Source organism: Phyllobates terribilis, unplaced genomic scaffold, assembly GCF_046119375.1.
Source record: "Phyllobates terribilis strain yellow unplaced genomic scaffold, ASM4611937v1 Scaffold_5__5_contigs__length_657084704, whole genome shotgun sequence".
Classification (NCBI taxonomy): domain Eukaryota; kingdom Metazoa; phylum Chordata; class Amphibia; order Anura; family Dendrobatidae; genus Phyllobates; species Phyllobates terribilis.
In genome coordinates this window covers 652,635,453-652,656,424 of record NW_027362765.1, presented here as the reverse complement: position 1 = coordinate 652,656,424, position 20,972 = coordinate 652,635,453, and the positions used below count along the sequence as shown (strand labels likewise).

Here is a 20,972-nt window from a genome sequence, read left to right as displayed (position 1 = left end):
GCGTGGATTGCAGCAGCAGCAAGCCGAAAAGTGCAGGCATGTAAGGGATCTAGAGGTTGACAACATGTCTTCTTAACGGGAGTCCAGGAGCTCATCTCCACAAATGGACTTTTCAGGATCCTTGGGTGGCTCCGTAGTTTGAAACCAATTCTGGTTATCGCTTCTCGGCCTTTTGGCTAAGATCAAGTGTAGTATCTGTTCTTATCAGTTTAATATCTGATACGTCCCCTATCTGGGGACCATATATTAAATGGATTTTTAGAACAGGGAGATGGAAAAAGAGCTTGCTCTGTCCACTCCACGCATTGACCTGGTATTGCAGTATCTCCAGGACCGGTGCACCCCTTCTTTAATGCAGTTTCTAAAATCAGAAAGAATTGAATTCAATGTTTTTTGTTCATTTTGCTTGTTTGTCGGATTTTGGGATGGACTCTTTGGCTTTGCTTTTCTTCTCCTCATTGGAATTTTCATGTTCAAAGTTGCAGAAGCCAGATTACAAGCTCATTTTGGTTCAACTTCAGCAACTGTGCATTGCATTGCCATGTAATGTGATGCAATGCTATCTTTCTAGCTCTCCCTTTTTACTTCCTTTTGGATAAACAGACATATTAGGCAAGCATTTTGGAGCTTTCACCTAAATAACTACAGGTGGTGAGATAAGCTGCACAATATAATTGACCTTTCAGTATATTGTTGCACACACACCATCTATTTAGCAAATGCCCTTGTTATCAACAGCAGCCTTTTAAACTCACCTGAGCTAACAGGTATGTGCGCTGGTTACTCTGCTGCGCTTAAAATTTCTTTTTTGGTTTGCTACAATGCCTTTTCTGAAACGTTGTCTCCTTCTGCTGGAACACTGACTTCTTTCATTTAATGCCTGCAGACTATAAAAGAGAACCCAACCCAAAAAGTTTGGTTGATTAGTCTGTGGCATTCTGTTAAACTGTTGCTTATGGCGGTCTCTGTGAGCTTCTCAGCGACATTCAGCCAGCCAGGTATCCTGCCTGCAGTAGATGGAATGTGGCAATGGAACGCTGGCTGCGCGTGTCATAATAGGCTCTGAGCCTTTATATACCTGTGCACAGCAGCAGCCACCTTCAGTCTGCTGCTGGACAGCCAGCAGCAGCAGCAGCAGGAGAGGTATGTAATCAGGAGCCCTCCTGCTAAGGGTAGACAGCTGCTCGTTCCACCCCACCCCCCGCCTTAATTGGTTCTCCTCCCTTCCAACGGTGTTGAGGCGGGTGGGAACAGCAGGGGGTGAAGGTGCTGTGTTTAAAGAGGTGGAGTTATGCAGATCTAAAACGCGTGGATTGCAGCAGCAGCAAGCCGAAAAGTGCAGGCATGTAAGGGTTCTAGAGGTTGACAACATGTCTTCTTAACGGGAGTCCAGGAGCTCATCTCCACAAATGGACTTTTCAGGATCCTTGGGTGGCTCCGTAGTTTGAAACCAATTCTGGTTATCGCTTCTCGGCCCTTTGGCTAAGATCAAGTGTAGTATCTGTTCTTATCAGTTTAATATCTGATACGTCCCCTATCTGGGGACCATATATTAAATGGATTTTTAGAACAGGGAGATGGAAAAAGAGCTTGCTCTGTCCACTCCACGCATTGACCTGGTATTGCAGTATCTCCAGGACCGGTGCACCCCTTCTTTAATGCAGTTTCAAAAATCAGAAAGAATTGAATTCAATGTTTTTTGTTCATTTTGCTTGTTTGTCGGATTTTGGGATGGACTCTTTGGCTTTGCTTTTCTTCTCCTCATTGGATTTTTCATGTTCAAAGTTGCAGAAGCCAGATTACAAGCTCATTTTGGTTCAACTTCAGCAACTGTGCATTGCATTGCCATGTAATGTGATGCAATGCTATCTTTCTAGCTCTCCCTTTTTACTTCCTTTTGGATAAACAGACATATTAGGCAAGCATTTTGGAGCTTTCACCTAAATAACTACAGGTGGTGAGATAAGCTGCACAATTTAATTGACCTTTCAGTATATTGTTGCACACACACCATCTATTTAGCAAATGCCCTTGTTATCAACAGCAGCCTTTTAAACTCACCTGAGCTAACAGGTATGTGCGCTGGTTACTCTGCTGCGCTTAAAATTTCTTTTTTGGTTTGCTACAATGCCTTTTCTGAAACGTTGTCTCCTTCTGCTGGAACACTGACTTCTTTCATTTAATGCCTGCAGACTATAAAAGAGAACCCAACCCAAAAAGTTTGGTTGATTAGTCTGTGGCATTCTGTTAAACTGTTGCCTATGGCGGTCTCTGTGAGCTTCTCAGCGACATTCAGCCAGCCAGGTATCCTGCCTGCAGTAGATGGAATGTGGCAATGGAACGCTGGCTGCGCGTGTCATAATAGGCTCTGAGCCTTTATATACCTGTGCACAGCAGCAGCCACCTTCAGTCTGCTGCTGGACAGCCAGCAGCAGCAGCAGCAGGAGAGGTATGTAATCAGGAGCCCTCCTGCTAAGGGTAGACAGCTGCTCGTTCCACCCCACCCCCCGCCTTAATTGGTTCTCCTCCCTTCCAACGGTGTTGAGGCGGGTGGGAACAGCAGGGGGTGAAGGTGCTGTGTTTAAAGAGGTGGAGTTATGCAGATCTAAAACGCGTGGATTGCAGCAGCAGCAAGCCGAAAAGTGCAGGCATGTAAGGGATCTAGAGGTTGACAACATGTCTTCTTAACGGGAGTCCAGGAGCTCATCTCCACAAATGGACTTTTCAGGATCCTTGGGTGGCTCCGTAGTTTGAAACCAATTCTGGTTATCGCTTCTCGGCCTTTTGGCTAAGATCAAGTGTAATATCTGTTCTTATCAGTTTAATATCTGATACGTCCCCTATCTGGGGACGATATATTAAATGGATTTTTAGAACAGGGAGATGGAAAAAGAGCTTGCTCTGTCCACTCCACGCATTGACCTGGTATTGCAGTATCTCCAGGACCGGTGCACCCCTTCTTTAATGCAGTTTCTAAAATCAGAAAGAATTGAATTCAATGTTTTTTGTTCATTTTGCTTGTTTGTCGGATTTTGGGATGGACTCTTTGGCTTTGCTTTTCTTCTCCTCATTGGATTTTTCATGTTCAAAGTTGCAGAAGCCAGATTACAAGCTCATTTTGGTTCAACTTCAGCAACTGTGCATTGCATTGCCATGTAATGTGATGCAATGCTATCTTTCTAGCTCTCCCTTTTTACTTCCTTTTGGATAAACAGACATATTAGGCAAGCATTTTGGAGCTTTCACCTAAATAACTACAGGTGGTGAGATAAGCTGCACAATATAATTGACCTTTCAGTATATTGTTGCACACACACCATCTATTTAGCAAATGCCCTTGTTATCAACAGCAGCCTTTTAAACTCACCTGAGTTAACAGGTATGTGCGCTGGTTACTCTGCTGCGCTTAAAATTTCTTTTTTGGTTTGCTACAATGCCTTTTCTGAAACGTTGTCTCCTTCTGCTGGAACACTGACTTCTTTCATTTAATGCCTGCAGACTATAAAAGAGAACCCAACCCAAAAAGTTTGGTTGATTAGTCTGTGGCATTCTGTTAAACTGTTGCTTATGGCGGTCTCTGTGAGCTTCTCAGCGACATTCAGCCAGCCAGGTATCCTGCCTGCAGTAGATGGAATGTGGCAATGGAACGCTGGCTGCGCGTGTCATAATAGGCTCTGAGCCTTTATATACCTGTGCACAGCAGCAGCCACCTTCAGTCTGCTGCTGGACAGCCAGCAGCAGCAGCAGCAGGAGAGGTATGTAATCAGGAGCCCTCCTGCTAAGGGTAGACAGCTGCTCGTTCCACCCCACCCCCCGCCTTAATTGGTTCTCCTCCCTTCCAACGGTGTTGAGGCGGGTGGGAACAGCAGGGGGTGAAGGTGCTGTGTTTAAAGAGGTGGAGTTATGCAGATCTAAAACGCGTGGATTGCAGCAGCAGCAAGCCGAGAAGTGCAGGCATGTAAGGGATCTAGAGGTTGACAACATGTCTTCTTAACGGGAGTCCAGGAGCTCATCTCCACAAATGGACTTTTCAGGATCCTTGGGTGGCTCCGTAGTTTGAAACCAATTCTGGTTATCACTTCTTGGCCTTTTGGCTAAGATCAAGTGTAGTATCTGTTCTTATCAGTTTAATATCTGATACGTCCCCTATCTGGGGACCATATATTAAATGGATTTTTAGAACAGGGAGATGGAAAAAGAGCTTGCTCTGTCCACTCCACGCATTGACCTGGTATTGCAGTATCTCCAGGACCGGTGCACCCCTTCTTTAATGCAGTTTCTAAAATCAGAAAGAATTGAATTCAATGTTTTTTGTTCATTTTGCTTGTTTGTCGGATTTTGGGATGGACTCTTTGGCTTTGCTTTTCTTCTCCTCATTGGATTTTTCATGTTCAAAGTTGCAGAAGCCAGATTACAAGCTCATTTTGGTTCAACTTCAGCAACTGTGCATTGCATTGCCATGTAATGTGATGCAATGCTATCTTTCTAGCTCTCCCTTTTTACTTCCTTTTGGATAAACAGACATATTAGGCAAGCATTTTGGAGCTTTCACCTAAATAACTACAGGTGGTGAGATAAGCTGCACAATATAATTGACCTTTCAGTAAATTGTTGCACACACACCATCTATTTAGCAAATGCCCTTGTTATCAACAGCAGCCTTTTAAACTCACCTGAGCTAACAGGTATGTGCGCTGGTTACTCTGCTGCGCTTAAAATTTCTTTTTTGGTTTGCTACAATGCCTTTTCTGAAACGTTGTCTCCTTCTGCTGGAACACTGACTTCTTTCATTTAATGCCTGCAGACTATAAAAGAGAACCCAACCCAAAAAGTTTGGTTGATTAGTCTGTGGCATTCTGTTAAACTGTTGCTTATGGCGGTCTCTGTGAGCTTCTCAGCGACATTCAGCCAGCCAGGTATCCTGCCTGCAGTAGATGGAATGTGGCAATGGAACGCTGGCTGCGCGTGTCATAATAGGCTCTGAGCCTTTATATACCTGTGCACAGCAGCAGCCACCTTCAGTCTGCTGCTGGACAGCCAGCAGCAGCAGCAGCAGGAGAGGTATGTAATCAGGAGCCCTCCTGCTAAGGGTAGACAGCTGCTCGTTCCACCCCACCCCCCACCTTAATTGGTTCTCCTCCCTTCCAACGGTGTTGAGGCGGGTGGGAACAGCAGGGGGTGAAGGTGCTGTGTTTAAAGAGGTGGAGTTATGCAGATCTAAAACGCGTGGATTGCAGCAGCAGCAAGCCGAAAAGTGCAGGCATGTAAGGGATCTAGAGGTTGACAACATGTCTTCTTAACGGGAGTCCAGGAGCTCATCTCCACAAATGGACTTTTCAGGATCCTTGGGTGGCTCCGTAGTTTGAAACCAATTCTGGTTATCGCTTCTCGGCCTTTTGGCTAAGATCAAGTGTAGTATCTGTTCTTATCAGTTTAATATCTGATACGTCCCCTATCTGGGGACCATATATTAAATGGATTTTTAGAACAGGGAGATGGAAAAAGAGCTTGCTCTGTCCACTCCACGCATTGACCTGGTATTGCAGTATCTCCAGGACCGGTGCACCCCTTCTTTAATGCAGTTTCTAAAATCAGAAAGAATTGAATTCAATGTTTTTTGTTCATTTTGCTTGTTTGTCGGATTTTGGGATGGACTCTTTGGCTTTGCTTTTCTTCTCCTCATTGGATTTTTCATGTTCAAAGTTGCAGAAGCCAGATTACAAGCTCATTTTGGTTCAACTTCAGCAACTGTGCATTGCATTGCCATGTAATGTGATGCAATGCTATCTTTCTAGCTCTCCCTTTTTACTTCCTTTTGGATAAACAGACATATTAGGCAAGCATTTTGGAGCTTTCACCTAAATAACTACAGGTGGTGAGATAAGCTGCACAATATAATTGACCTTTCAGTATATTGTTGCACACACACCATCTATTTAGCAAATGCCCTTGTTATCAACAGCAGCCTTTTAAACTCACCTGAGTTAACAGGTATGTGCGCTGGTTACTCTGCTGCGCTTAAAATTTCTTTTTTGGTTTGCTACAATGCCTTTTCTGAAACGTTGTCTCCTTCTGCTGGAACACTGACTTCTTTCATTTAATGCCTGCAGACTATAAAAGAGAACCCAACCCAAAAAGTTTGGTTGATTAGTCTGTGGCATTCTGTTAAACTGTTGCTTATGGCGGTCTCTGTGAGCTTCTCAGCGACATTCAGCCAGCCAGGTATCCTGCCTGCAGTAGATGGAATGTGGCAATGGAACGCTGGCTGCGCGTGTCATAATAGGCTCTGAGCCTTTATATACCTGTGCACAGCAGCAGCCACCTTCAGTCTGCTGCTGGACAGCCAGCAGCAGCAGCAGCAGGAGAGGTATGTAATCAGGAGCCCTCCTGCTAAGGGTAGACAGCTGCTCGTTCCACCCCACCCCCCACCTTAATTGGTTCTCCTCCCTTCCAACGGTGTTGAGGCGGGTGGGAACAGCAGGGGGTGAAGGTGCTGTGTTTAAAGAGGTGGAGTTATGCAGATCTAAAACGCGTGGATTGCAGCAGCAGCAAGCCGAAAAGTGCAGGCATGTAAGGGATCTAGAGGTTGACAACATGTCTTCTTAACGGGAGTCCAGGAGCTCATCTCCACAAATGGACTTTTCAGGATCCTTGGGTGGCTCCGTAGTTTGAAACCAATTCTGGTTATCGCTTCTTGGCCTTTTGGCTAAGATCAAGTGTAGTATCTGTTCTTATCAGTTTAATATCTGATACGTCCCCTATCTGGGGACCATATATTAAATGGATTTTTAGAACAGGGAGATGGAAAAAGAGCTTGCTCTGTCCACTCCACGCATTGACCTGGTATTGCAGTATCTCCAGGACCGGTGCACCCCTTCTTTAATGCAGTTTCTAAAATCAGAAAGAATTGAATTCAATGTTTTTTGTTCATTTTGCTTGTTTGTCGGATTTTGGGATGGACTCTTTGGCTTTGCTTTTCTTCTCCTCATTGGATTTTTCATGTTCAAAGTTGCAGAAGCCAGATTACAAGCTCATTTTGGTTCAACTTCAGCAACTGTGCATTGCATTGCCATGTAATGTGATGCAATGCTATCTTTCTAGCTCTCCCTTTTTACTTCCTTTTGGATAAACAGACATATTAGGCAAGCATTTTGGAGCTTTCACCTAAATAACTACAGGTGGTGAGATAAGCTGCACAATATAATTGACCTTTCAGTAAATTGTTGCACACACACCATCTATTTAGCAAATGCCCTTGTTATCAACAGCAGCCTTTTAAACTCACCTGAGCTAACAGGTATGTGCGCTGGTTACTCTGCTGCGCTTAAAATTTCTTTTTTGGTTTGCTACAATGCCTTTTCTGAAACGTTGTCTCCTTCTGCTGGAACACTGACTTCTTTCATTTAATGCCTGCAGACTATAAAAGAGAACCCAACCCAAAAAGTTTGGTTGATTAGTCTGTGGCATTCTGTTAAACTGTTGCTTACGGCGGTCTCTGTGAGCTTCTCAGCGACATTCAGCCAGCCAGGTATCCTGCCTGCAGTAGATGGAATGTGGCAATGGAACGCTGGCTGCGCGTGTCATAATAGGCTCTGAGCCTTTATATACCTGTGCACAGTAGCAGCCACCTTCAGTCTGCTGCTGGACAGCCAGCAGCAGCAGCAGCAGGAGAGGTATGTAATCAGGAGCCCTCCTGCTAAGGGTAGACAGCTGCTCGTTCCACCCCACCCCCCACCTTAATTGGTTCTCCTCCCTTCCAACGGTGTTGAGGCGGGTGGGAACAGCAGGGGGTGAAGGTGCTGTGTTTAAAGAGGTGGAGTTATGCAGATCTAAAACGCGTGGATTGCAGCAGCAGCAAGCCGAAAAGTGCAGGCATGTAAGGGATCTAGAGGTTGACAACATGTCTTCTTAACGGGAGTCCAGGAGCTCATCTCCACAAATGGACTTTTCAGGATCCTTGGGTGGCTCCGTAGTTTGAAACCAATTCTGGTTATCGCTTCTCGGCCTTTTGGCTAAGATCAAGTGTAGTATCTGTTCTTATCAGTTTAATATCTGATACGTCCCCTATCTGGGGACCATATATTAAATGGATTTTTAGAACAGGGAGATGGAAAAAGAGCTTGCTCTGTCCACTCCACGCATTGACCTGGTATTGCAGTATCTCCAGGACCGGTGCACCCCTTCTTTAATGCAGTTTCTAAAATCAGAAAGAATTGAATTCAATGTTTTTTGTTCATTTTGCTTGTTTGTCGGATTTTGGGATGGACTCTTTGGCTTTGCTTTTCTTCTCCTCATTGGATTTTTCATGTTCAAAGTTGCAGAAGCCAGATTACAAGCTCATTTTGGTTCAACTTCAGCAACTGTGCATTGCATTGCCATGTAATGTGATGCAATGCTATCTTTCTAGCTCTCCCTTTTTACTTCCTTTTGGATAAACAGACATATTAGTCAAGCATTTTGGAGCTTTCACCTAAATAACTACAGGTGGTGAGATAAGCTGCACAATATAATTGACCTTTCAGTATATTGTTGCACACACACCATCTATTTAGCAAATGCCCTTGTTATCAACAGCAGCCTTTTAAACTCACCTGAGCTAACAGGTATGTGCGCTGGTTACTCTGCTGCGCTTAAAATTTCTTTTTTGGTTTGCTACAATGCCTTTTCTGAAACGTTGTCTCCTTCTGCTGGAACACTGACTTCTTTCATTTAATGCCTGCAGACTATAAAAGAGAACCCAACCCAAAAAGTTTGGTTGATTAGTCTGTGGCATTCTGTTAAACTGTTGCTTATGGCGGTCTCTGTGAGCTTCTCAGCGACATTCAGCCAGCCAGGTATCCTGCCTGCAGTAGATGGAATGTGGCAATGGAACGCTGGCTGCGCGTGTCATAATAGGCTCTGAGCCTTTATATACCTGTGCACAGCAGCAGCCACCTTCAGTCTGCTGCTGGACAGCCAGCAGCAGCAGCAGCAGGAGAGGTATGTAATCAGGAGCCCTCCTGCTAAGGGTAGACAGCTGCTCGTTCCACCCCACCCCCCGCCTTAATTGGTTCTCCTCCCTTCCAACGGTGTTGAGGCGGGTGGGAACAGCAGGGGGTGAAGGTGCTGTGTTTAAAGAGGTGGAGTTATGCAGATCTAAAACGCGTGGATTGCAGCAGCAGCAAGCCGAAAAGTGCAGGCATGTAAGGGTTCTAGAGGTTGACAACATGTCTTCTTAACGGGAGTCCAGGAGCTCATCTCCACAAATGGACTTTTCAGGATCCTTGGGTGGCTCCGTAGTTTGAAACCAATTCTGGTTATCGCTTCTCGGCCTTTTGGCTGCGATCTGTAGTGGGTTGCGTCATTTGGCCAAGGTGATCTAGGTGGATCTTTGCACTCGGCCTTCTGGATCTTGGTCCAGCTGCTGCTATTGGGTGTGGAGCAAAGTCTAGATTTGCCTTTTCTTCCTGGAGGACGGTTCTTTTTCGTGGTGTGGAGGTCGGTAGGACGAAGAGGATTGAAATCCGGGTGGAGCTGCGATCTGCTGTGTCGTTTTTTTTCCTGATCATCTGTGGAAAAAGAAGGAGGAAAAGAATATGGAATCGAAGAGGCCATTTGGAGGTAGGAGGGAAAATCGGGAGAACAATTCCAATGACTATTTTTCAGAGGATTATCCTTTGAAGGATACACTCCGTTTGTTGGTGGCTCCTGGTTATCGGCAGGAAAAGGATTCCGAGTTTATCTTCAGAGAGATTTGTAAATTTCTGAAGATTGAAAAGGAGGAACTTTTTTGTTTTCAATCCTTTTTTTCGAGAGGGATATATGATTTAACTTTAATGGGGAACTCTCAGTGTGAAAGAGCCTATACTCTCTATGAAGTTAATAGGGAGAACGAGCTTTTTGTTGGAGTGAGAGTGATTCCCTCCTTTCAGTTCTCCATGAAACTGCTAACAATACATTTGTTCAGTCCATTTGTTACTGATAGTGAAGTAATAAACTATCTAAGTGCATATTGTGAGAAAGTTATCCCAAGAAAACGTGGGGAAACTAGGTTCGGAGTGTGGAACGGAAAAAGGGTTTTTCTGGTAGCCTTCAAGAAGGACCCAGAAGAAGAAGGTGGGGTACTTAGACCACCACCAAATGTCTATGTTAATCGTAGCCGTGGATATCTGTTTTTTTCGGGTATGCCTAATTACTGTTATGGGTGCCGTAAATATGGACATTTGGATATTGTGTGCAAAAAGTGTTGTAGGTGTCCCGGTTCAGCTCATCAGGAGGATGCATGTCCAAATAAGAAGAAAGGAGGCGAGGAGGAGATGGATACTTCATCAGAACATCGGCAGAATGAAGCCGAGGATGGTGAGGAAGCAAGTGAAAAGAGAACTGATGAGCAGGAAATGGAGGAGGTGAGAAAAGTAAAGAAGAAGAAAACACCGGAAGAAGAGAAGAGAAAGAAAGAAGAGAGAGGGAGGAGGTCGGAGGAGGATGAGAAAAGAAAGATGGAAGAAAGGAAGAAGGAGAAGGAGTTAGAAGAAGATAAGAACAGAGAAGAGCAGAAGAAAGAAGGTCGGGAGAAGGAAGAGCAGAAGAAAGAAGAAAAGAAGAAAGAAGAAAAGAAGAATGAAGAACGGAGGATTGAAGAATTGAAGTCTGTGCTGGTGGGTGTGGGACAATTAATGCAGAAAGTCCCTCCACCAAGCAAAGAGAGTAATATAAAAGAACAAGGGGGTGAAGTAAAAAAGGGAGGCGCAGGGGGAAAGGTGGTGGTAGTGAAAAGTCAAAGCCTGCCTGTAATAGGGCCTTCCCCTAGGGAGATTTTATCTCAGAGTATACCCTGTGGTCAGGAAAGGATGGATTCATCAAAAATTTTGAAAAGAAGTGTAGATGATAAAGAGCGTGGTGTAGGGCCATGTGTAGTAAAAGTATTTGCTTGTGAAAAGGATTTTGACATTTCCAGTACATCAGAGTCGGAAGGGCTGAGTATCGATGAAAGTGCTTTGCAATCCGATGAGGGCGGGGGAGATAGCCCGGTGCCAGTCACTAAAAGATGATCAGGGCGGCTTCCCTGAATGTTCAGGGTTTCAATGACTTATATAAAAGAACTGTGATTTATGACTATTTTAATAATGAAAATTTTGATTTTGTATTTCTTCAAGAATGTAATTTGTCAAAGAAGTTAAATTATGATTTTTTACGGGGTATATGGAAGGGTAATTTATGTTTTTCAGGCGGGAATGAATTCAGAAGTGATGGGGTTGGTTTTATATGTTCCAGGGAATGGGAGATTACCAACTACGAAGAAATATACCCTGGTAGGATTCTAAGAGTGGATGTAGAAAGGAATGGGAAGAAATATAGATGTTTTAATATTTATGCCAATACAGAAAAAGTTTTAAGGTTACATTTGTTTGAAATTTTGCAGCTTTTTATCCCAGGTGTAGTTCCAGTAATTTTAGGGGGAGATTTTAATTGTCAACTAAATAATGTAAAAGATGGTTCGGTTTCTTGTCTCAAGGGTATTTTATCTTCTTTTAACCTAAAAGATGCTTGGTGGTTGGACGGGCAGAAGAAGGAGTATGAAATTACTTGGGAAGGAAGAGGTTGTTCCTCGAGAATAGATTATTTGTTTATATCCAAGGATTTTACTTGTTCTAATTTTAAAACACATAAAGCACCTTTTTCTGATCATAGAATAATTGAATGTACACTGATGGTAGAGGCGGATGAGGGAAAAAGGCCGTCTCATTGGAAACTGAATGTATCATTGTTACAGCATAAGGAGGTAAGGGAGGATTTTAAATTTTTCTTTGAGAAACTGAAATTAGAAAAGAAATGTTTTGACTCTACTTTTAAATGGTGGGACTACATGAAAAAGGAAGTTAAATTATTCTTTATGGAAGTAGGCAAGAGGAAAGCTGCGGATAAGCGACAGTCATACAATAACCTTAATGCAAATCTACAGTGTCTGTATCAGTTTAGGAATAATGGAGTTAATGTGGAGGAGGAAATTATGGTGACGAAGGAAAAAATTCAAAAATGTCTGAGAGAAAAAGGAAAAGAAATTATCTTTAATTCTCGTGTGAAGGTGTTGGAGGAAGACGAGAAATGTACTAAATTCTTTTTTAAAAAAATCTGTGAGAAAAAGGCCTTTATGGGGGTTTTAGAGGGGGAAAGGAGTTTGGAGGGGAAAAAGATGAAAGTGAAAGAATTTTATGATAACCTGTTTTCAGCAAAAAATACAGATAGGTCTTTGAAGGAGCATTTTTTAGGAGGGTTGGATAAGTGTTTTACTAAGGAAAATAAATTATTATTATCAGAGGGTATTTCAAAAGAAGAAGTTTTTAATACAGTTAATACATTGCAAAACGGTAAGACACCAGGGTCGGATGGGTTACCCATTGAGTTTTATAAAATATTATGGGATATTGTGGGGAATGAATTTTATGAAATGTTTTTAAAAGTTGAGTCTTTATGTCGTGTCCCGGAGTCATGGTTGGAGGGGGTAATTGTTTTATTATACAAAAGAGGTGATAGAGAATTGCTAAAAAACTGGAGACCGATTACTCTTTTAAATACAGATTATAAAGTTTATGCGAAGCTGTTGGCAAATAGATTAAAGAAAGTGGTGAGTTCGGTGATAGATATAGACCAAACGTGTGCAGTTCCAACGCGGAAGATCAGTGACTCGTTGATTTTAATTAGAGACATAATATGGGATGTTTCCGATAGAAGACAGAAGATGGCGTTAATTACTCTGGATTTTGAAAAGGCTTATGATAGAGTCGCCCATGATTTTTTATTCGATGTTTTAAGGAGAATGGGTTGCCCGGATGATTTTAGTAAACGTATTAAATCCTTGTATCAAGCATGTTTTAGTAAAGTATCTGTAAATGGGTTTTTATCTGGAAGTGTAAAGATTAATTGTGGGGTGAAACAGGGATGCCCCTTATCCCCTATTCTTTTTATCTGTGTGATTGAGCCTCTTTTAACTGCTTTTAGGAAAGACAAAGTGATTAATGGTTTTTTTATTCCTGGGAGTTGGGGAGAGCAGGTTAAAGTGGTGGCTTTTATGGATGATGTGACTGTTTTTGTAAAAGATTTAAGAAGTATGAATAGGGTTTTAAGAACGGTTGAATGGTTTGGGGCGGCATCAGGTTTTAAGATCAATTTGGAGAAATCTGGTGTTTTAACGATGGGCGGTTTTATCTTAGAATCCGATTGTAAATTATTGAGAGTCTTTGAAGCAAAGATTTTAGGCATCTATTTTTCGGAAGAGTGTGGAAATGTAAAAAATTGGGAATCACTGTTGGAGAGGGTTAGGAAAAAGGTGTCTTTTTGGAATCTGAGAGAGCTAACGTTGGAAGGGAAGATTTTAATTATCAAGCAGGTTTTACTCCCAATGATTTTATATGTTGCAACCATTTTTATTCCACCTGTCAATGCGATGAAAAAAATTATTAAAGTATGTTTTAATTTTTTATGGAGATCAAAAATGGAAAGGGTTAAGCGCGAAGAATTGTATAAGCCAAAAAAGAAAGGTGGTAAAGGTTATCCTGATATCAAAGCCTTTTTTATATGCAAAGTATATGGCAAACTGCATAAATATTTTATTAGGGTCAGAATCGAAGCTTAAAGCCTTTTCTATTTATAATTTGGGTTTCTATATAAGAAAATATAAGTGGGTGGACATGAGATTGAATAGACCTTATAGATTTTTACCCCCAAGTAACTATGTTGTGCTGGAAAAGATTTTGAGAGATTATGATCTAAAAGGTTTTGATCTTAAGGTACTGAGGTGTCATAAAAAGATATTACAAGTCTTGGAAGGAAGGTTAAACACTAGTCCAGTGGAGCACTTTATGCCAAAGATAGTGGACAGGATTTGGCTGAATGTAAACTATGTGTTCTTATCAAATGAACATAAAGATTTGTTATGGTGTATAATAAAGGATTGCTTACCGACACGAGAATTTCAGCATAGACGTGGTCTTGTTCGTTTTGAAAAATGTCCAAGACAGAGATGTGGAGGTAGTGAGACTCCTATGCACGTATTCTGGAATTGCGAGTTTGCACAAAAAGTCTGGAGGAAAATGTGCAATCTGATTAAAGCTGTGAGTAATGTTAATTTTTTAGATTTTAACAGGGTGTTCTATGGGATGGGTGTAAAGGAAGAAGATTTTAAGGTGGTGTGGGTGATTATAACATGTGTAAAGATGGCAATTTGGAAGGTGAGAAACATTTTGATTTTTAAACATAATGAAGTGTCTGTTGAACAGTGTATTAAGTTGTGTCTAAGTTATTTATTTATGTATTTTTGGAAGGACAAAATGGTTTTGGGCATAAGAAAAGCAGATGTATTGTGGAAGCAAAATGAATGGAATATACTTACTGTGTAGCCTTTGTTGTCATTGAAAATCTTTTTCTGGAAAAATACAAATATTAATTACAGGGAAAAAAAAAAAAAAAAAGTTAAAAAGAAAGTTAAGAAAAAGGAAAGAAGGAAATATATATGTATATATATATATATATATATATATAAAAAAAAAAAAAAAAAAAAACACGATGATGGATTTGAGTCTTGGTTTTTGCTTTTAAAGATGTAAGACTTTGTAATCTGAGTGTTAAAAAAAAAAAAAAAAAAAAAAAAAAAAAAATCTGTTCTTATCAGTTTAATATCTGATACGTCCCCTATCTGGGGACGATATATTAAATGGATTTTTAGAACAGGGAGATGGAAAAAGAGCTTGCTCTGTCCACTCCACACATTGACCTGGTATTGCAGTATCTCCAGGACCGGTGCACCCCTTCTTTAATGCAGTTTCTAAAATCAGAAAGAATTGAATTCAATGTTTTTTGTTCATTTTGCTTGTTTGTCGGATTTTGGGATGGACTCTTTGGCTTTGCTTTTCTTCTCCTCATTGGATTTTTCATGTTCAAAGTTGCAGAAGCCAGATTACAAGCTCATTTTGGTTCAACTTCAGCAACTGTGCATTGCATTGCCATGTAATGTGATGCAATGCTATCTTTCTAGCTCTCCCTTTTTACTTCCTTTTGGATAAACAGACATATTAGGCAAGCATTTTGGAGCTTTCACCTAAATAACTACAGGTGGTGAGATAAGCTGCACAATATAATTGACCTTTCAGTATATTGTTGCACACACACCATCTATTTAGCAAATGCCCTTGTTATCAACAGCAGCCTTTTAAACTCACCTGAGTTAACAGGTATGTACGCTGGTTACTCTGCTGCGCTTAAAATTTCTTTTTTGGTTTGCTACAATGCCTTTTCTGAAACGTTGTCTCCTTCTGCTGGAACACTGACTTCTTTCATTTAATGCCTGCAGACTATAAAAGAGAACCCAACCCAAAAAGTTTGGTTGATTAGTCTGTGGCATTCTGTTAAACTGTTGCTTATGGCGGTCTCTGTGAGCTTCTCAGCGACATTCAGCCAGCCAGGTATCCTGCCTGCAGTAGATGGAATGTGGCAATGGAACTCTGGCTGCGCGTGTCATAATAGGCTCTGAGCCTTTATATACCTGTGCACAGCAGCAGCCACCTTCAGTCTGCTGCTGGACAGCCAGCAGCAGCAGCAGCAGGAGAGGTATGTAATAAGGAGCCCTCCTGCTAAGGGTAGACAGCTGCTCGTTCCACCCCACCCCCCACCTTAATTGGTTCTCCTCCCTTCCAACGGTGTTGAGGCGGGTGGGAACAGCAGGGGGTGAAGGTGCTGTGTTTAAAGAGGTGGAGTTATGCAGATCTAAAACGCGTGGATTGCAACAGCAGCAAGCCGAAAAGTGCAGGCATGTAAGGGATCTAGAGGTTGACAACATGTCTTCTTAACGGGAGTCCAGGAGCTCATCTCCACAAATGGACTTTTCAGGATCCTTGGGTGGCTCCGTAGTTTGAAACCAATTCTGGTTATCGCTTCTCGGCCTTTTGGCTAAGATCAAGTGTAGTATCTGTTCTTATCAGTTTAATATCTGATACGTCCCCTATCTGGGGACGATATATTAAATGGATTTTTAGAACAGGTAGATGGAAAAAGAGCTTGTTCTGTCCACTCCACGCATTGACCTGGTATTGCAGTATCTCCAGGACCGGTGCACCCCTTCTTTAATGCAGTTTCTAAAATCAGAAAGAATTGAATTCAATGTTTTTTGTTCATTTTGCTTGTTTGTCGGATTTTGGGATGGACTCTTTGGCTTTGCTTTTCTTCTCCTCATTGGATTTTTCATGTTCAAAGTTGCAGAAGCCAGATTACAAGCTCATTTTGGTTCAACTTCAGCAACTGTGCATTGCATTGCCATGTAATGTGATGCAATGCTATCTTTCTAGCTCTCCCTTTTTACTTCCTTTTGGATAAACAGACATATTAGGCAAGCATTTTGGAGCTTTCACCTAAATAACTACAGGTGGTGAGATAAGCTGCACAATATAATTGACCTTTCAGTATATTGTTGCACACACACCATCTATTTAGCAAATGCCCTTGTTATCAACAGCAGCCTTTTAAACTCACCTGAGCTAACAGGTATGTGCGCTGGTTACTCTGCTGCGCTTAAAATTTCTTTTTTGGTTTGCTACAATGCCTTTTCTGAAACGTTGTCTCCTTCTGCTGGAACACTGACTTCTTTCATTTAATGCCTGCAGACTATAAAAGAGAACCCAACCCAAAAAGTTTGGTTGATTAGTCTGTGGCATTCTGTTAAACTGTTGCTTATGGCAGTCTCTGAGCTTCTCAGCGACATTCAGCCAGCCAGGTATCCTGCCTGCAGTAGATGGAATGTGGCAATGGAACGCTGGCTGCGCGTGTCATAATAGGCTCTGAGCCTTTATATACCTGTGCACAGCAGCAGCCACCTTCAGTCTGCTGCTGGACAGCCAGCAGCAGCAGGAGAGGTATGTAATCAGGAGCCCTCCTGCTAAGGGTAGACAGCTGCTCGTTCCACCCCACCCCCCGCCTTAATTGGTTCTCCTCCCTTCCAACGGTGTTGAGGCGGGTGGGAACAGCAGGGGGTGAAGGTGCTGTGTTTAAAGAGGTGGAGTTATGCAGATCTAAAACGCGTGGATTGCAGCAGCAGCAAGCCGAAAAGTGCAGGCATGTAAGGGATCTAGAGGTTGACAACATGTCTTCTTAACGGGAGTCCAGGAGCTCATCTCCACAAATGGACTTTTCAGGATCCTTGGGTGGCTCCGTAGTTTGAAACCAATTCTGGTTATCGCTTCTCGGCCTTTTGGCTAAGATCAAGTGTAGTATCTGTTCTTATCAGTTTAATATCTGATACGTCCCCTATCTGGGGACCATATATTAAATGGATTTTTAGAACAGGGAGATGGAAAAAGAGCTTGCTCTGTCCACTCCACGCATTGACCTGGTATTGCAGTATCTCCAGGACCGGTGCACCCCTTCTTTAATGCAGTTTCTAAAATCAGAAAGAATTGAATTCAATGTTTTTTGTTCATTTTGCTTGTTTGTCGGATTTTGGGATGGACTCTTTGGCTTTGCTTTTCTTCTCCTCATTGGATTTTTCATGTTCAAAGTTGCAGAAGCCAGATTACAAGCTCATTTTGGTTCAACTTCAGCAACTGTGCATTGCATTGCCATGTAATGTGATGCAATGCTATCTTTCTAGCTCTCCCTTTTTACTTCCTTTTGGATAAACAGACATATTAGTCAAGCATTTTGGAGCTTTCACCTAAATAACTACAGGTGGTGAGATAAGCTGCACAATATAATTGACCTTTCAGTATATTGTTGCACACACACCATCTATTTAGCAAATGCCCTTGTTATCAACAGCAGCCTTTTAAACTCACCTGAGCTAACAGGTATGTGCGCTGGTTACTCTGCTGCGCTTAAAATTTCTTTTTTGGTTTGCTACAATGCCTTTTCTGAAACGTTGTCTCCTTCTGCTGGAACACTGACTTCTTTCATTTAATGCCTGCAGACTATAAAAGAGAACCCAACCCAAAAAGTTTGGTTGATTAGTCTGTGGCATTCTGTTAAACTGTTGCTTATGGCGGTCTCTGTGAGCTTCTCAGCGACATTCAGCCAGCCAGGTATCCTGCCTGCAGTAGATGGAATGTGGCAATGGAACGCTGGCTGCGCGTGTCATAATAGGCTCTGAGCCTTTATATACCTGTGCACAGCAGCAGCCACCTTCAGTCTGCTGCTGGACAGCCAGCAGCAGCAGCAGCAGGAGAGGTATGTAATCAGGAGCCCTCCTGCTAAGGGTAGACAGCTGCTCGTTCCACCCCACCCCCCGCCTTAATTGGTTCTCCTCCCTTCCAACGGTGTTGAGGCGGGTGGGAACAGCAGGGGGTGAAGGTGCTGTGTTTAAAGAGGTGGAGTTATGCAGATCTAAAACGCGTGGATTGCAGCAGCAGCAAGCCGAAAAGTGCAGGCATGTAAGGGATCTAGAGGTTGACAACATGTCTTCTTAACGGGAGTCCAGGAGCTCATCTCCACAAATGGACTTTTCAGGATCCTTGGGTGGCTCCGTAGTTTGAAACCAATTCTGGTTATCGCTTCTCGGCCTTTTGGCTAAGATCAAGTGTAGTATCTTTTCTTATCAGTTTAATATCTGATACGTCCCCTATCTGGGGACCATATATTAAATGGATTTTTAGAACAGGGAGATGGAAAAAGAGCTTGCTCTGTCCACTCCACGCATTGACCTGGTATTGCAGTATCTCCAGGACCGGTGCACCCCTTCTTTAATGCAGTTTCTAAAATCAGAAAGAATTGAATTCAATGTTTTTTGTTCATTTTGCTTGTTTGTCGGATTTTGGGATGGACTCTTTGGCTTTGCTTTTCTTCTCCTCATTGGATTTTTCATGTTCAAAGTTGCAGAAGCCAGATTACAAGCTCATTTTGGTTCAACTTCAGCAACTGTGCATTGCATTGCCATGTAATGTGATGCAATGCTATCTTTCTAGCTCTCCCTTTTTACTTCCTTTTGGATAAACAGACATATTAGGCAAGCATTTTGGAGCTTTCACCTAAATAACTACAGGTGGTGAGATAAGCTGCACAATATAATTGACCTTTCAGTATATTGTTGCACACACACCATCTATTTAGCAAATGCCCTTGTTATCAACAGCAGCCTTTTAAACTCACCTGAGCTAACAGGTATGTGCGCTGGTTACTCTGCTGCGCTTAAAATTTCTTTTTTGGTTTGCTACAATGCCTTTTCTGAAACGTTGTCTCCTTCTGCTGGAACACTGACTTCTTTCATTTAATGCCTGCAGACTATAAAAGAGAACCCAACCCAAAAAGTTTGGTTGATTAGTCTGTGGCATTCTGTTAAACTGTTGCTTATGGCGGTCTCTGTGAGCTTCTCAGCGACATTCAGCCAGCCAGGTATCCTGCCTGCAGTAGATGGAATGTGGCAATGGAACGCTGGCTGCGCGTGTCATAATAGGCTCTGAGCCTTTATATACCTGTGCACAGCAGCAGCCACCTTCAGTCTGCTGCTGGACAGCCAGCAGCAGCAGCAGCAGGAGAGGTATGTAATCAGGAGCCCTCCTGCTAAGGGTAGACAGCTGCTCGTTCCACCCCACCCCCCGCCTTAATTGGTTCTCCTCCCTTCCAACGGTGTTGAGGCGGGTGGGAACAGCAGGGGGTGAAGGTGCTGTGTTTAAAGAGGTGGAGTTATGCAGATCTAAAACGCGTGGATTGCAGCAGCAGCAAGCCGAAAAGTGCAGGCATGTAAGGGATCTAGAGGTTGACAACATGTCTTCTTAACGGGAGTCCAGGAGCTCATCTCCACAAATGGACTTTTCAGGATCCTTGGGTGGCTCCGTAGTTTGAAACCAATTCTGGTTATCGCTTCTCGGCCTTTTGGCTAAGATCAAGTGTAGTATCTGTTCTTATCAGTTTAATATCTGATACGTCCCCTATCTGGGGACCATATATTAAATGGATTTTTAGAACAGGGAGATGGAAAAAGAGCTTGCTCTGTCCACTCCACGCATTGACCTGGTATTGCAGTATCTCCAGGACTGGTGCACCCCTTCTTTAATGCAGTTTCTAAAATCAGAAAGAATTGAATTCAATGTTTTTTGTTCATTTTGCTTGTTTGTCGGATTTTGGGATGGACTCTTTGGCTTTGCTTTTCTTCTCCTCATTGGATTTTTCATGTTCAAAGTTGCAGAAGCCAGATTACAAGCTCATTTTGGTTCAACTTCAGCAACTGTGCATTGCATTGCCATGTAATGTGATGCAATGCTATCTTTCTAGCTCTCCCTTTTTACTTCCTTTTGGATAAACAGACATATTAGGCAAGCATTTTGGAGCTTTCACCTAAATAACTACAGGTGGTGAGATAAGCTGCACAATATAATTGACCTTTCAGTATATTGTTGCACACACACCATCTATTTAGCAAATGCCCTTGTTATCAACAGCAGCCTTTTAAACTCACCTGAGCTAACAGGTATGTGCGCTGGTTACTCTGCTGCGCTTAAAATTTCTTTTTTGGTTTGCTACAATGCCTTTTCTGAAACGTTGTCTCCTTCTGCTGGAACACTGACTTCTTTCATTTAATGCCTGCAGACTATAAAAGAGAACCCAACCCAAAAAGTTTGGTTGATTAGTCTGTGGCATTCTGTTAAACTGTTGCTTATGGCGGTCTCTGTGAGCTTCTCAGCGACATTCAGCCAGCCAGGTATCCTGCCTGCAGTAGATGGAATGTGGCAATGGAACGCTGGCTGCGCGTGTCATAATAGGCTCTGAGCCTTTATATACCTGTGCACAGCAGCAGCCACCTTCAGTCTGCTGCTGGACAGCCAGCAGCAGCAGCAGCAGGAGATGTATGTAATCAGGAGCCCTCCTGCTAAGGGTAGACAGCTGCTCGTTCCACCCCACCCCCCGCCTTAATTGGTTCTCCTCCCTTCCAACGGTGTTGAGGCGGGTGGGAACAGCAGGGGGTGAAGGTGCTGTGTTTAAAGAGGTGGAGTTATGCAGATCTAAAACGCGTGGATTGC

At 42.7% G+C, this 20,972-nt stretch overlaps 11 non-coding genes and 1 pseudogene across 11 annotated transcripts; all 12 read left to right on the top strand.

The window, feature by feature from the left end:
* The first annotated feature begins 156 nt into the window (after nt 1–156).
* On the top strand, nt 157–347 carry LOC141274814 (U2 spliceosomal RNA). Its single transcript, XR_012323079.1, has one exon. It is a non-coding gene; the product is annotated as a U2 spliceosomal RNA (small nuclear RNA).
* Nucleotides 348–1,462: 1,115 nt separating this feature from the next.
* Nucleotides 1,463–1,653, top strand: LOC141149629 (U2 spliceosomal RNA). Its single transcript, XR_012245921.1, has one exon. It is a non-coding gene; the product is annotated as a U2 spliceosomal RNA (small nuclear RNA).
* Nucleotides 1,654–2,768: 1,115 nt separating this feature from the next.
* Nucleotides 2,769–2,959, top strand: LOC141149757 (U2 spliceosomal RNA). The gene has a single exon (XR_012246043.1). It is a non-coding gene; the product is annotated as a U2 spliceosomal RNA (small nuclear RNA).
* Nucleotides 2,960–4,074: 1,115 nt separating this feature from the next.
* Nucleotides 4,075–4,265, top strand: LOC141149512 (U2 spliceosomal RNA). The gene has a single exon (XR_012245805.1). It is a non-coding gene; the product is annotated as a U2 spliceosomal RNA (small nuclear RNA).
* Nucleotides 4,266–5,380: 1,115 nt separating this feature from the next.
* Nucleotides 5,381–5,571, top strand: LOC141274813 (U2 spliceosomal RNA). Its single transcript, XR_012323078.1, has one exon. It is a non-coding gene; the product is annotated as a U2 spliceosomal RNA (small nuclear RNA).
* A 1,115-nt stretch (nt 5,572–6,686) lies between these two features.
* On the top strand, nt 6,687–6,877 carry LOC141149418 (U2 spliceosomal RNA). Its single transcript, XR_012245717.1, has one exon. It is a non-coding gene; the product is annotated as a U2 spliceosomal RNA (small nuclear RNA).
* A 1,115-nt stretch (nt 6,878–7,992) lies between these two features.
* LOC141274811 (U2 spliceosomal RNA) lies at nt 7,993–8,183 on the top strand. Its single transcript, XR_012323076.1, has one exon. It is a non-coding gene; the product is annotated as a U2 spliceosomal RNA (small nuclear RNA).
* A 6,380-nt stretch (nt 8,184–14,563) lies between these two features.
* Nucleotides 14,564–14,786, top strand: LOC141150725 (U2 spliceosomal RNA; annotated as a pseudogene).
* A 1,115-nt stretch (nt 14,787–15,901) lies between these two features.
* LOC141150089 (U2 spliceosomal RNA) lies at nt 15,902–16,092 on the top strand. The gene has a single exon (XR_012246359.1). It is a non-coding gene; the product is annotated as a U2 spliceosomal RNA (small nuclear RNA).
* A 1,107-nt stretch (nt 16,093–17,199) lies between these two features.
* Nucleotides 17,200–17,390, top strand: LOC141274810 (U2 spliceosomal RNA). Its single transcript, XR_012323075.1, has one exon. It is a non-coding gene; the product is annotated as a U2 spliceosomal RNA (small nuclear RNA).
* A 1,115-nt stretch (nt 17,391–18,505) lies between these two features.
* LOC141149988 (U2 spliceosomal RNA) lies at nt 18,506–18,696 on the top strand. The gene has a single exon (XR_012246263.1). It is a non-coding gene; the product is annotated as a U2 spliceosomal RNA (small nuclear RNA).
* Nucleotides 18,697–19,811: 1,115 nt separating this feature from the next.
* Nucleotides 19,812–20,002, top strand: LOC141149556 (U2 spliceosomal RNA). The gene has a single exon (XR_012245848.1). It is a non-coding gene; the product is annotated as a U2 spliceosomal RNA (small nuclear RNA).
* The last annotated feature ends 970 nt before the right edge of the window (nt 20,003–20,972 follow it).